The following is a 12,088-nucleotide window of genomic DNA, read 5'->3' on the forward strand; positions in this document are numbered from 1 at the left end:
ACAATCATTCACTCTGACATTCATACCTATGGACAATTTGGAGATGACTGAAACCTCCAGTGAAATTAAAAATACTCATGCTACAAGCCCATCAGTATGGTAAATCTTGGCTCTGCACCCTCCAATGGGCTCACCACTAATGGGAAGGGCCAGGCTGATACTGACACTTGGGGGCATGATACCTGGCCTGATACCAGACAAACCATGTGATAACCTATAATGATCATACTGTATATGGCAAAAATGATCTTTTCAGCTTTCAAATGATTCACAACCATTGTGTTGTTTGCCAAATAATTGTGCCTTACAGAACACCACCACCGTATTGTGTAAACTAAGTATCTCAAGATTTGGTGTTGGGTGTGTAATCCAACATGGCTGAATAAACAAGCAATGCTGTCAATGTACCAAAGGGCAAAATTCTGCAATTTCTTGATGCAGTATGCACCAATACAAAATTTTGGTGAACGTTTTCACCAAAAACAGAATCATACAAAAACCACAGCGTTTAAAAGCAGGTTCTGGCTTTATTATGTTATTTCTAGTTTTGTCTAATAAACCACACTGGACATTTTGACCAACTGCCAACCTTGATATAAACTGAACGAAACAGTAGCTTGTCCACATGGATGAGTTGTTCTTGAAGTTTTCTACCTAACAAGTACTTGTAATTATGCAAGGCATGAGTGGGGGGCATGAGTGCACGTGGCCTCTAATAAGGAAGATGCTTTGTACACTAATTTACTTGGACGTTCTCTTCCCATTTAGTCAGAAGTCCTCGGAGTATTTACAAAGCATAAATGTCATCTGACAGTATAAATATGTATGACTCGCTGTGTCTTTGATAAATGATGATAGGACACGCAACACCACTGCACAGCAACTTGTGCCTTTTTTTTTAAAGCCAATTACGTTTCACCTAAAATGACTCGAGCTCCTTTGATGTAATGTGAAGAAAACACATTAATGACATGCTGTGCATTGGGTTGAAAGTGGGGGCCATAGGAGCAAAACACCTCAGGTGGTTTTGGGAGCCTCAGGGCGGAGTCACACTTGGGTGTCACTCAGCAACACCAGTCAGATACAATTACTGCGAGTCACACGGCACTCAAAAGACATCTGGCACAAGTCAACTCATTATGAGACAGCGGCTGATGTGGATCACGGTGGTAAATAAAGCAGAACTCGTTTCTGCTGACTTCTGCCCAGAATGAACTGTTACTATCACAGACGGCCATTAATACATTGGACAAAATGATGGACAAACTGGACTCCAGCATCAGTAACGTCCAATGTGTTTTGCAGGACTACCAGTGTGTAAAACAACACAAATTTTGGTGGGAAAATGCTATTAGCAACCCCCGCTCCATTTATGCACACTCTATAATGCTACACAGACAAGAGCTTTTGCTCCATGACTTACACAAAATAAACACAGTTAGGGCACTGGTAAATTGTTACTTACTGCTTACTCTTCTGACTCTTAATCACGACCAAGTAATGTTGGAAAGGCGTCAGGCTTCAGCAAGTTTGTCGGCTAGTCCAGCTGCATACTGGCCCATGTTCACAAAACAGTCCTGTGTGAAATGGCATTTCTTTTGCTGGTAGGGAATCAGGAACTCCAACCACTTGTGCCTGGCGGTGGCATCGTTAGGAATTGTACTAAAATGTGGCTTTCCCGTACAAGCCATTGCTAGCAACGTAAACAGAGGAGCAGAGGTTGGGTGAGGGCAAAGAGCCTATCTGGCTTACAGCCACACCCTTATAAGGAAGTCCACTCCTCTGTGACATCACAAAGGGGCAGTTTTACCACGCCTTGTGAAACCGAGCATTTTGAGCCATCCCAAACTTTTCAGGGCTCACTTCCAAATATGTAAACCTCATTATCTGAAACTTTGGCATCATTTAACACAAGAATACATTATAAAACATTATAACTACATTTATAGGTCAGAAAAGTGGAAAAAGCATAATGGGCCCCCTTTAAAAAGCAATGCTCAAAGATTCATCTAGTTTGAGGTGACTTTCCTGCCATTCTCCAAGCAATAAAACACCTCTTATGAAGAGCACGTGAAATTTACTTTTTGGAAGTTTCTCCAGTGAGAGCAGATTGCGAGAGTCGGCCTTATAGACCCTCAGAGGGAGATGTTCCATGCACTATTTTCATGTGCTTCCATAAGGCCAGATTGCTTGCATTAATTGGCCAATTGAAGTAAGACACGGTGTGATGGACAAGCACACTTTGCCGCGCTATCTCGCTCTCTCCTGTCACATACTGTATTAAAAAAAACAACAACCCTGCAGGCTTTTATCTGAATGACTATTTAAGGACCCTGCTAGACGAACAGGAAGTAAGTTATGGTTGTGACCTCCCATGGGGAGCCTTCCTGCTTGTTTACATGAACTCTACCATCGCCAATCAAGTACAAGCACTTTGATTTCCCATGAGGCTTTTACAGCGGGTGAGGAGTTCACTCTTTCAGGAAGGTCAAAGCCACAAAGATCCACAACAACAACGAAGTATGGTGGTGCAAAATGAGAAGGACGAACATCCAAACTTTCTTTCCCACAGGACCACATAAAAAAACTAAACTTGTTTTTTTACCGGTTCATTAATAAACCCTAACTTTATTTGTATACGTTTGCATATACAAATAGCATGACGGTCACAGCGTGAGCATATTTTATCTCTAATGTAGGTCAAGATATCCATAGAAGATTAATATATTTCATTTCATGTGTTAAAATCAAAACAAATACCATGCATACCTAGTTGTTTTTTCAGCCCGAAAAGGGTGGAAAAAAAACTCAAATAATAGAGACACCCATAAACTCTTAAAAAGTCGATAAAAATGTAGACGTCCCCGTTTTAGAGTTTAACTGTGGCTGTAGGCTGTGGCTGATGTACAGTGATCCCTTGTTTATTGCTGTTACTTGGTTCCAGAACGGACCCAATAAAGCAGACATAATAACTGAAAATAGGACATATAAAACATAAATTATACCCATCCTTGTATGTTTTGCTGTAAATGTGCTTGAGTTTTTAGCTTGGCAAGTGTTACAGCCATAACAGTGGCCCGTGTTAGGGACTATTGTTCCTGTTGTGAGAACATTCAAACCTGCAATAAAAGCCTGTTGTTCCGGTAGTCAAGTCTGGTGCTTGTGTGTCTCAGAATATTATTGTAACATTACTGACCTTTTGACCAGTGTACAATACTACATCTCATTGCAACATCTTTGAATGCCTTATACAGTAATCCCTCCTTTACTGCAGTTAATTGGCTGCAGACCTGAGTGAATTTCCACAAAGTATAAGATTCAATATTAATAATATGAATGTTTTTGTAGTTAGAGCATAGAAAAAAAACTGTTTATGACTTGCAAATTACAGATTTTTTACATATTTAACATTATTATTCTTATTAAAAACTCACCACTTCCACACAGAATGAGAGGAGAACCTTTTCCACTGAAACTCAGCCATGGCATGTCGGGAAAGGTTTCCACTTCCAGGTCTTGCATGTTACACCATGAGTGTCATTGAATGTAGATAAATGAGTTCCTAATTCCAGTACTTCTTGTTGAGCAGGCCCTTGCAAGGTGGTCGTGATGTTCATTCATTCATTCATTCATTCATTCATTTTCTACCGCTTATGCTCACTAGGGTGGCTGGGGTGCTGGAGCCTATCCCAGCTGTCTTCGAGCGAGACTGGTCGCCAATCACAGAGCACATATAGACAAACAACCATTCACACTCACACTCACTGTTGTGGGAGGAAACCAGAGTACCCAGAAAAAATCCACGGGGAGAACATGCACACTCCACACAGACCAAGGGTGGAATTGAACTCGGGTCTCCTAGCTGTGAGGTCTGCGTGCTAACCACTCAGCCGGTCGTGATGTTATTGAATGTATTCATTCATTCATTCATTTTCTACCGCTTTTTCCTCACAAGGGTCACGGGGGGTGCCGAAGCCTATCCCAGCTGTCTTTGGGCAAGAGGCGGGGTACACCCTGGACTGGTGGCCAGCCAATCACAGGGCACATATAGACAAACAACCATTCACACTCACATTCATACCTATGGACAATTTCGAGTGGCCAATTAACCTAGCATGTTTTTGGAATGTGGGAGGAAACCGGAGTACCCGGAGAAAAGCCACGCATGCACGGGGAGAACATGCAAACTCCACACAGAGATGGCCGAGGGTGGAATTGAACGTTACTGGATGTAATCCTTCCAATTCCAGTGTTCTTCTTTGTGGGTTGTATCTTCCATTTTCCTTGTTGTCATAGTGATGTGATCTTTATTTATCCAAATCGTTAATATATTTGACAACAAGCACTCTTGTGTCTGTGGGTCCTTCGTTTAGCTTGATGTGGATTTTGGTGTTGGTGCTCTAAGTACTTTGTATGTATCCCTGCTTCCTCAAGTCTCTTACTTTCTTGACAATTTGTTAAATGCTCATTTATGTAGACGTTTACACCTTGGAGTTTCTTTCCCTATTTCGGCAGTGCGGTTATGAATTCCTATTGCTGGATTTAGCAATAATGGCCAGTGTGGTGTTTTGATTGTGTTTTGGTCTCCTTTTGATTGTAGGAATTTGGCAATTTGTTGCTTTGTTGAAGCAACATTCATTTCGTCTAGTTCTCTGTTCTGAACTGTCCTGACATTTTGTCCTGGGTGTAATTTGGAGCCCCTTCTCAATCTTCTCATTAATCGTATTTTTCATTTGCTCAGTGATATTTTTCTCTGCTTTCTGTTCTTAGAGAGTGGCGTGCAAGGTAGCATTATCCAGTTACAGAGTGAACCTGCAACATTTTAGCCACAATGTGGCAGGGGCCGACTGTATATACAGTAGAAGTAATTGTACTACATAACCCAATTAATGCATGTTTTGTCAACGATGAAATATGTGTAATCAGTCAAATCAGGGTTACAAGTCCATAAAGCGATGATGATACCGCTGCAGGACACCACATCATCTGATGAATCTGTCAGAGAGAAAGATCAGACTTTTTTGTCTCTCAAAAACTGGCCTTTGCTGAAAGTTTGTCCCGCAGACTTTTTAATCTCATCCTCCCTGTCAGGGAGGCAAGTTTAATTATGACTGAGTGTCTGTGTGGAAACAGGAGGGGGGGGGGGGGTGGTCGGCCCGGCTTTTCAATTAAAAAGCCAGCCTGATGGACGTGAGCTGAGCTCCTTTGCAGACTTGCACTCGTCCATTCAAAAGAGGACTCATGTTAATTTAGCTTTAAGGTTGGCTTTAATCCGCCTGTAAGACCTATTCCACTTGGCTGAATAACCACCAACATCGCCACACTTGAGAGCATTGCAAAATGGCGATAAGATCCTCACATGTTTGAGAATTTTTTGTAGTTCCTCCGGCCTAAAACCTTCTTTTTGAGGTGTACACAATATTTACAAGGTAGTTTTCAAGACTACAATTTATTGAAGCATGTACATGTAATTGTGATGGATGTCATTGTGGAGAGGAATAATGTTGTGGGAGAAACAAATAGTGAGTAAGAAACCATGATAAAAACAAGTATTTTTAATACAATTTATTTTTTATCTGTTGCTTTGTCATTTTTATAATATTGACTGAGCTGCTTTTGGCTTTGCTGGTAAAATCCCCATGCAGTATGAAAGGTAATGTAATCTAAGGTCACATCTCATAACATTACTGATGCCTCATGATCAGAATAATATATATAACTTTGAATTTTTCAATATGTTTTGACTAATAATAGGCTAGGGTCAAACACAAGCAGCAATATTCAATTCATTAATCATTCTTTGAAAAACCACGATATAACAAGGGAGTGATAATCAAACAGCGAGGGATTACTCTACTCCTATGGGCGGCATTATTCTATATACTTCTATATACTATACTCTATATACTCTGGCATGGAAACAGGAGTTCAGAGCAGTTAGATATTCCCCAACAAAATGTAACAATAAAAATCAATTAATTGAATGTTTATTGTTCCCATAATTGACTAAGGAAATGTAATGGTAATGGTAATGGCTTTATTTCATTTGAACATGCATCAGATTACAATTGAATGCATCCCATAATCAGTTCACAGTTCCACATGTCCAAAAGGAGTAGGAAGAAGCAAAGCTTATTAAATCCTACCCCTCCATCTGGTACTTTTACAATCAGTAACTGTTACATTTGTTCACTTCCTGCTTTCCATAATACAGTTTATTTTATTTTTTTTTTAAATAATGCACCTCATACGTACGTCGAAGTACAAGGTGATATGAGCATCCAATGCCATAATGGGTACCATAGTAAGTGTCAATATAGTGATATATATAGCACATCATGACTGGTTCAAGACTCTTCATCCTTGTATTTAGCAAACATCAACTGCTTGTATTGTTTCTTGAATTGGCTCATCGTTGTGCATTGTTTGATTTCCTTACTCAATCCATTCCATAGTTTGATTCCACATACTGAAATGCTATGGCTAGCATAACGTAGTCCTAGCATAGAAGTGTTTCAAATTTAGTTTAGTTCCCTGAGATCATTGTTTGTGGGAACAGGGATAATTTTAATACCACTAATATTTGAATCTATGTATATTTGTATGTAAATGTTAGCCTTGGATATCAAGTTATGAGCCATAATGAGCCATAAGATGGCGACAAAATTTATGCTGCACAAAGTTTTCCTTTATTTACTATCTGGGATACTTTGAGTATGACATAATATAATGTATCATTAATCAGATTCTAATAAACAATAATCTAAATCAAATAGGATGAGAAAAAATGCTATATTATGGTGACTCCAGACACTTTTTGGTACCTGACAAGAAATTATGTTTTCAATTTTAATGTGAAAATAAGTTTTGTGTGGCTGTGTCTTTCACCAAGGAAAATAACTTTGGCCAAAGTTTCCTTCATATTAGTCAAAGTGGATTTAAGTGGGAAACAATAGTACCCTTTAAAATGCTTCATTACGCAACAGCCAGTCGATGTAAACATGACCATCCAGGGACACGACGGCCATTTGCGCTAATTTTATCATTCTTATGAGCAGCCATGCCAGTCGGCGCCTCTTCAGCTCTGATAGCTTTTACACTGCTTTTTTTTCTGGAATTATTGCTTCCTTTTTTTTTCCCCCACCCTCCCTCACTAAATTGACTTTCTTGGTACTTGTTGAGGTCAGGACGCCGTAATGAGTGGGGAAGAGGTTGATCCCCATCACTAATTACACGCCACATGGCATTGTTATTGTTTGCTAATTGCTTGCTGGAAGATGCTGAAGGAGCTTTGCTGTGCCTCTGGGCTTTTTGGATCTATGGGGTCAGCACTGCATGCTTGTTTTAATGTGAATTGGATATAGGAAGCTACATATAAATGTAATGTATGCATAAATTGTATCACTCCATCTAGTGTACAGTACATCGGTTTCTGTAGTTTTAATAAATAATACAAATTATTTAAACGGAGGACTTTCAGTTCTAAGTCACAGTGTCAAGCAGCATATCATGCACCATCTTGACTAAAGACCATCCCAGCTTCTTCGTCATGTGCATAGTTATTCTTCCACTGAGGATATAGAAAACCCATTCAGAACCTTTCAGAACATTTTGGAGACAGGGGGAAGTGGCGGTGCAGATGGTGACGTGGTGAATTGATGCCTGAATGATTTTATACATTTAATGTCATCACATATCAGACTTGAAGACCTGCATTATCATAAAAACCCAAGTCTGCAGTGTTATACTACTCTGACCCCACACACCCCCAGCATGGACTGTTTTCTCGCCTGCCGTCGGGGAGAAGTGCTCTGCAGCATCCGCTGTAGAACAACCAGGTTTAGAGACAGCTACTTCCCCCTGGCCATCAGACTGCTCAATGCCAAATAAGCCCCTCTACCTGCCCACATGCATACGCAAAACTTTAAATTATTATTATTTATTCTAAATTATTTAAATTATTTGTACAAATTACTGTTTACGCTCTACATTGTTGTTCATATTTGATGTAATCTATTTATTCTCCACATTATGATTATTATTATTATTATTATTATTATTATTATTATTATTATTATTATTATTATTATTATTATTATACAGGAGCCAGGCAACGCCATTTCATTGGCAATTTCACTGCTGTGTTATTGTGCAATGACAATAAAGAAAGTCTATCTATCTATCCATCCATCCATCTATTATAGGTGTGTTTCCTTAGTGAGCCGTTACCACTTTATGCACAATGTTCATATGTCATGACATATGACTTCCATATAACATACTTCCATTTTCAGCATTATTTTTAACATTGTAATGTCTGTAATTTTACTTTATAATGTAATATTTTTTTATAAATATTTATAATTTTATTGTGTTAAGAAATGTTGTAAAGCCAGATGCGGTCACCAAAAAGCCACATCTGTCTCCCGAGCCACAGGTTACCTATCCCTGCTCTAAAATGTACTTACAAATTCAAATTGAAAATTTTCAAAAACATCACAGCAGTATGCAAGTGACTATTCCCTAGCCTGCCTCTTAAGACAATAATGATTTAGAGGCAAGGCAAAAAATTGCATTCAGTGAAAAAGATGTCAACAGCAGCGATAGACGATCCTCTGCGGGTCAATGTCCCTGAAAATAGCTGACGGCTTGGAGCGGCAAAAATGCACATTGGAAAATTATTACTGTCAAGTTTTTCCAAGACATGAACAGTATCTTGACAGGAACTTTCACCATTTTCAGCAATAAATAACCAACAATTTTCACCACGTGGCGAAAAAATTATCAGGAATTATTTGCCATAATGGGCAATGATTCCACAAATAATGAACTTTATGTGGATGAAATTTGGTTTGCAGAGTCAAGGACGAATGTATTAACTTTTGACCATGATTTGCTTCCAGTATTCTGGTGCTGATCCAAATTAGGCCCTGGCAATGGTTTGGACTCTGAGTGCCATTCTAATTTACATTAAAATCAGCATAAATCAATGGCTAATGGTTAATTTATTCAGTCGATTTAACCCGCTGGCATCAATCAGACTTTGGAGAAATTAGGTCTTTATTGTTGAACATCATCCGCTGGAAAAGTTGATTTTGTAAGAAAAAATACTTTGTGGCAATACATTCAAGGTGACAGTTGCTGCCTCGCTCGGGACCGTTTAAATAGCTTGCTCAGCTTGAGAATCTCTGTCATTATGCTGGAAATGTTAAATTAAAAAAAAAAAACATTAATATGTATTAGGTATTATAGCGAATCAAATGTTGGCCTATTGGAACAGGACCAGTGGGAGATTCTCACGCTGCCAATTCTAATCCTCATAGACAGAATACATTTTCAGGACATCCGTACAAAATGCATTATAAGTGCACTATATGAATAAATCACTAAATATACGCAAAGTATTAAGTCATGTTTTGAAGCAATGAGGCCAAATAGAGTGCAGTACTTTGTTGCAACCAGAAGAGGCGCTACTGATTTAATCCACAGCATCCTCTATGCTATCTGTTACATGGACAGTCAGTCATGCAGAAGACTTACTTTTATTAGCACTAACAGCAATTGAACTTCAAGTCACGTTCCAGTGCTAACAAGAGTGACATTTTTCTCTTCTCATCATGACATTTTATCACAGTCATTTCTTTGACCTGCAGCTCGATGCCGAGGGAGGTGGGGGAGTGGGTAGTCCGCCAGGGGACAAGACAACAGCAAAGGAGGCATATAGGACACATATTTCTTTTGAATACATCCAAATTGGAATCCTCTGCAACGTGTGTGAAGTCTGCAAAGCTTAAACTGATGATTTTATGCTTGACTTGATAGTAGTAGCATACATTACTGTGTAAAGGTAGTGTGCTTTTTTTTTTTTGAAAGACCACATATTGCATTATTATTTAATTGAAAACAAAAAAAATACAACAATATCTTGAATTAGGCAAAAACTCCAACAACATTATTTTGGTTAACCACCCTTTTTACTATTGAGTAGAGTAATAAAAACCTAATGATGGGCACACTGCATACAAATTCAGTTTTACACTTTAAGAAACAATTACCGGCATACATTAGAGCAGGGGTCTCAAACACGCGGCCCGTGCGCCAAATGTGTCCCGCAGGACACTAGTATGAGGCCCCCGCCTTGATATGAAATGTTTAATGTGCGGCCCGTGCAAGTTTGATATGGATGCTGTATGGTATCATGTACCCAGAAAAAATTATTACGTTTGATTAATGTTGATGTTAAAGGTTAAATAACTGTTAATAGTTATCCTCCCTATCCGTGTGGAAGTGGTACATTTTTTGCTATTTAAGTTTAAAGGAAATAACATGAAGGCTACCGTTTAGGTCGCTAGCTCTCTAGTTTGCGAGTTAGCATGTGTCTCAAGACCCTGCAGTTGCGCAATATGTTGTAAATAAAAAGAGTATAAATGTGACTATAGTCGTGTTTTGTCATGTCTACAGGGCTCTAATAATGCTTTGTTCAATTTAATCTGAAAAAAAGAATTTGTCTACCCACCAACTATATGTGGTTTCTTAAGTTTTTATTATTTGCTGTTTTATTATTATTATTATATTTATTTATTTATTACTGATTGATTGATTGATTTTCTATATACATATAGACAAACATATAGACAAACAACCATTCACACTCACATTCATACCTATGGACAATTTGGAGTCACCAATTTTTGGAATGTGGGAGGAAACCGGAGTACCCGGAGAGAACATGCAAACTCCACACAGAGATGGCCAAGAGTGGGATTAAACTCTGTGAGGTCTGCGTGCTAACCACTCGACTGCCGTGCAACCATCTCTGAATTAATTATTTTTAATATTAATGTTCGACCAGTCCAGGGTGTACCCCGTCTCAAGCCCAAAGACAGCTGGGATAGGCTCCGGCATACCCCCACGACCCTAATGAGGATAAGCGGCATAAAAAATGGATGGATGGAAAAAAAAGTTAAAAAGTTTGATATGGATGTTATTTTTGGACTGGTCGCCAGCCAATCACAGGGCACATAGAGACAAACAACCATTCACACTCACATTCAAAACCGCAGAAAACACGCATGCACGTGAAGAACATGCAAACTCCATACAGAGACGGCCGAGGTTGGAATTGAACTCGGGTCATCTAGTTGTGAGGCCTGCGTGCTAACCACTCGCCCTCCGTGCAGCCCAGAATTGAATATTAATAAACAAAATATTTTCATAGTTAGAACACAGAAAACCTGTTTGACTTCCTAAATATGGTTTTTACCATTATTAGAGCCCTGTAGATGTGAAATAACACCCCATAGGCACTACCTTGTGCAACACATGTACAGGCGATGGGATCACTGCAGATACGGCCGCTACTACCAAGGTCAGTAGTTAGCACCCAATATTTTTGTTCTAAATTAAAGTGTTGCACATGGAGTGAGGAAGAACATCTCTGATGGCTAGTGACCAGAATACTACGTATGACTAGTCCTTCACATTTTCTTTTTACAAATAATAGGCCACGTTCGACCACAAAACAGGGATCATTTATTAGTTAATACATTTTTTAAGGACTGCAACAGAGTAAGAGACAACTGTGCAGTGATCCCTCGTTTATCACGGTTTGTTGGTCCCATACCCGACCGTGATAAGTGATTCAATATTTTCTTTTTACAAATAATAGGCCACGTTCAACCACAAAACAGTGATCATTTATTAGTTAATACATTTTTTTTAAAAACTGCAATCAAGTAAGAGACAACTGTGCAGTGATCCCTCGTTTATCACGGTTTGTTGGTCCCATACCCGACCGTGATAAGTGAATTTCCAAGAAGTGGCATTCCTCAATGTGGGGGTAAGGAACCTATGGCTCGGAAGCCACATATGGCTCTTTTGAAGACTGCATCTGGCTCTCTGACATGTCGTAACACAAATGATTGTATTTTTTTAATTAAAACATTACAGAAAACGCAAAAAAACATCCATATCAAACTTTTTGATGCATTTTTATGCATCCATCCTTCCATTTTTTATGCCGCTTATCCACATTAGGGTTGTGGGGGTATGCTGGAGCCTATCCCAGCTGTCTTTGGGCTTGAGACGG

The sequence above is a fragment of the Doryrhamphus excisus genome, linkage group LG1 (genome assembly GCF_037039965.1).
Source record: "Doryrhamphus excisus strain RoL-2023G ecotype Guam linkage group LG1, RoL_Dexc_Guam_v1.1, whole genome shotgun sequence".
Taxonomy (NCBI): Eukaryota; Metazoa; Chordata; class Actinopteri; order Syngnathiformes; family Syngnathidae; genus Doryrhamphus; species Doryrhamphus excisus.